The sequence below is a fragment of the Protopterus annectens genome, chromosome 4.part0 (genome assembly GCF_019279795.1).
Source record: "Protopterus annectens isolate FY-2018-M chromosome 4.part0, PAN1.0, whole genome shotgun sequence".
NCBI lineage: Eukaryota > Metazoa > Chordata > Ceratodontiformes > Protopteridae > Protopterus > Protopterus annectens.
This window is the reverse complement of record NC_056733.1, coordinates 1,205,767,494-1,205,771,401: the sequence shown is the minus strand read 5'-3', so window position 1 is coordinate 1,205,771,401 and position 3,908 is coordinate 1,205,767,494.

The following is a 3,908-nucleotide window of genomic DNA, read 5'->3' as shown; positions in this document are numbered from 1 at the left end:
TGTCTGTATGCAAACACATCCTCTCCTACCCAACTTACCTCCCCACATGTACCTATGTCCCTTCCCCCTACATTTCACTCTCACCTTTAAAAAAAAAAAAAAAAAAGGCACCTGTCTTAAAAAGAAATATCGCCCCATACATAGCTTGCCATGTCAAACACATGTCCACTGGACACCACTAATCTGGTCTAACTAGCTTGACACCACAGTTATGTTGTCCTCACACCTCTCTCTGAGGTGTGAGGGCTAAATTCATTTACGAAATCTGTCAGAATACACAGCTGTTGCTGTACAAGATATGGATATCTATGGTTCTTTCCTACACCCTTCCTGCATATCCCTAACTGCTTTTCACTATGTTTTTCCCCCTGCTTGCCCCTATTTCACCACTATCCCATCATCCCCTTTTTCTTTTCTTTATATTTTGTTAGTGCAGATTTGGGTATTGCTAAGGGAAGTGGCACAGTGTGGCATGCAGTGCCACTTCACTTAGCTAAGTTTAAATGAGCTTTAATGATTAAATGTGTTTATTACATAGTTTCGTAGGTGTGTACTAGGCTAATGGCCTTGGAGCCTTTACAAGCCTAGCCCATAGAAGTGCCTTGGCATCATGCCACCCAACTTTAGTTTCCAGTGCCTCTACAAGTAGAGTGATCCCTGGGGTGAACTTTCTATTACCCATCCACTCATCAAGATTTTTCTTGAAGAGAGACAGCAAGGTGCTCTGCTTGACATGTATGGGAAGTCTATTCCAGAGCATTGGCAGTCTCTTGGTGAGGAACCTGTCCCTCCAGTATGTTCTGTTGATTGTGGTAATGAGGTTGAGGTCTCTGGACCGTGTGGTGCGGAGGGATTGGGATTTCTTTTTTTGTAGCATTTCTAACAGATCTGGGTCAGACATGGCTTTGTATGTCAAGTAGAGATTGCCTCTAAGTAGGCGATATGAGACAAAATAGCTGGAGTCTTTTGAGTCTGTTTGTGTAGGACATGTGTTTAATGACTAGGATCCTCCTTATGAGGTACTTCTGTGGCCTCTCCAGCTGTTGCAGGTGTCTAGTGAGATACATGTCAAATGGGCCATTTTACTCGATGATTGGTCTAATGAGGGAAGAGTAGAGAGAGAGAGATAATGACCCTGTTCATCCTGGATGCAAACCCCTTGGTAATGAGATGTGCCACATAGAAGGACTTCCTGACCATAGTGGCAATGTGGTGGTCGAAAGAGAGGTCGCTGGAAACCTGCATCCCCAGATCTCTTATAATACCATCAGTGTTCAGTGAACTCCCATTGATGTGGTAATTAGTGGGAACTGAGTTTTTACTAAAGGGGATGATGATGCATTTTTTGGAGTTAAGCTTAAGGCCATGGTTTCAACACCAGTCATTGGACTCAGTGAGGCCTTTTTGTAGGATATCTGCATCACTTGGGGAGTTAATAATGGCTCCCAGCTTGCAGTCGTCTGTGAACTTGGTCAGCCAGAGTCCCTTTGTGTTGGCCTGGACTTCTGAGAAGTAGATGCCAAACAGGAGAGGATCCAGGATTGATCCCTGTGGGACTCCACTCATGACTAGTCGGCAGTCTGACTTGGAGTCCACTACTTTCACACTATGTGTTCTATCTGTGAGCCGGTTTGCAACCCACCTAGTGATATAGGGGTTGATGCCTAGTTTGGTGAGTTTATCAATAATTCCTGAGTGAGGAATGGTATCAAGGGCCTTGGCCAGATCTAGGTAGGCTGTATGCACTGCCTTACCTTCATCCACAGCCCTGATGACTGACTTAAAAAAGTCAACCAGGTTGAGCAGGCACAATCTTCCTTTCACAAAGCCAAATTGTGTGGGGTTTAGAGTTTGGAGATTTCCTATATCTTTGTTAATCAAGTCCATGATGATGCACTCTATAGCTTTACATTATCAAACAGGTCAGGCTAACGGGGCGATAATTCCCAGAGTCTGTAGTCACTCCCCTTTTATGGAGAGGGATGACTGTAGCAGTGCACCATTTGGTCAAGACAAAGCTTGAGGTGAGGCTATGACTGAACAGGGCACACAGATATGGTGCCAGTTCACTTTGTCGTTCATGTAGAACATAGCCAGGGATATTATTGGGTCCTATTGAAGCTGTATTCTTGGCCTTGGACAATGCAGCTTTAACCTGTGCTGCAGTAATGCTGGGTGCCTGGCATTCTTCCGGTATTGTGATTGGTTCTTTGGGGGGGGTAAAGTTGACACCGAATCTGTCGGCCAGTATGCTGGTAATATCTGTTGGCTCAGTATAGGAGGTACCATTGTGCAGTAACTCAGAGCAAATCTGGGTATTGCCATGGAGGTTCTTGATATAACTATAGAAGGCTTTGTGATTGTTTTTAGTGTCTGCTGCAGTTCTGCTTCATAGCTGGCTTTGGAGGATTTCATGAGGGATCCCAACTTTTTTTGAGGCTAATAAGTGAGTTTTTCTAGTCTTGGGACTTCACCTTTTCCTGCAACAGTTTCTTCCTTCTGTTGTAGAGTTTATTAATGGCAGGGGACCACCAGACTGGCTTCCTGGTTCTGTTGGGTATGGTTAGTTCCATGGATTTATGTACATGTTCGTACAGTGCATTAGTGTATGACTCGGCAGTCATGCAGCTATTTTCCATTGGCATGAGTGCCGTGAAATTAGCCACCTCTGTTTTTTGGAGCCCAAAGTCAGCTTTGGAGAAGATTTTCAAGGTGGTTACCTTTGTGGGGGGTGTGGGTGAGATGTGGATTTCCATGGTGATTAGTTTATGGTTGGATCTGACCAGGGAGGGATTGACTATTAGTGTAGAGCAACGATCACCCATGTTAGTAATAACCAGGTCAAGGATGTTGCTTCATCTACTGGGGGTCAGAATGAGTTGGTCCAAGGCATTGGAACTGATGAATTCCAGGAAGCGTTGGGCCAGTGTATTGGTACTTGAGTAGTTTTCACAGTTGATGGAAGGATGGTTGAAGTCTCCTAGTAAGAGAGTGTTGGGTTGGACCTTGATAAATTCCAGGTTGCGTAGAAAAGTGGAGTGAGAGTCTAGGGACATTGTTGGGGACCTATAGCAGGCTATGACTTGGATCGCCATCTTACCCAGTGTTAGTTGTACCCGAAGTATCTCAGATGCGTTATGCTGGGCTACTAGTCTGGAGGTGTGCATATCCTTTATGAATATGGAGACACCACTGCCTTTGGAGCTTTAGTCCATGTTTCAGGGCCGAAAGGTGTGGAATGAGTTATAGACTGGTAGCGCAGGGGTGCTTTCTGCTGCTTTAAACCAGGTGCTTCTTGAGATTTAGACTTTTAGTGTTGAGCAACATGACCTTTAGATTGCATTTATTTATAGCTGTTATGGTGGTAATTTGGTCTTTGGAACACCACCTAAGAAAGGCACTATAGGAGTGGCAAGAGTCTTAGCCAGTACCTGGAAACCCAGGGGTGACAGATGCAGGCCATCTCTGGCAAAGCATCAAGGTCTGTCAATCATGTCATCCAAAGTAGACAGATACTGGATCACCTTAGAATGACACCAGAAGCTTAGCCAATTGTTGAAGTCAGTCATTTTTTTGTTTGTACTGTGGTATCATTCTGGGTTACGGCAGGATACTGCTCAGGGCTAGGATCATACCTGCTTGGGTCACATAATCCGAGAGCTCCACCATGTCTCTTTTATGTAGTCCAAGTAGGTACATCTCAGGTCATTCACACCCACATGGACAATGACAGAGTCATATTTGTACTTGTTGTGGAGTGACCTGAGTGTGTGTGTGTTATGTGTCTGATTCTGGCACCTGATGGACAACTGACTGTTACCTTCTGCTTATTCAACCTAGTGAGTGGGACATCTGTGTGCCTCACTATTGAGTCACTTATGGTTAGTGTATTGGGCAAGGTGGTTAGC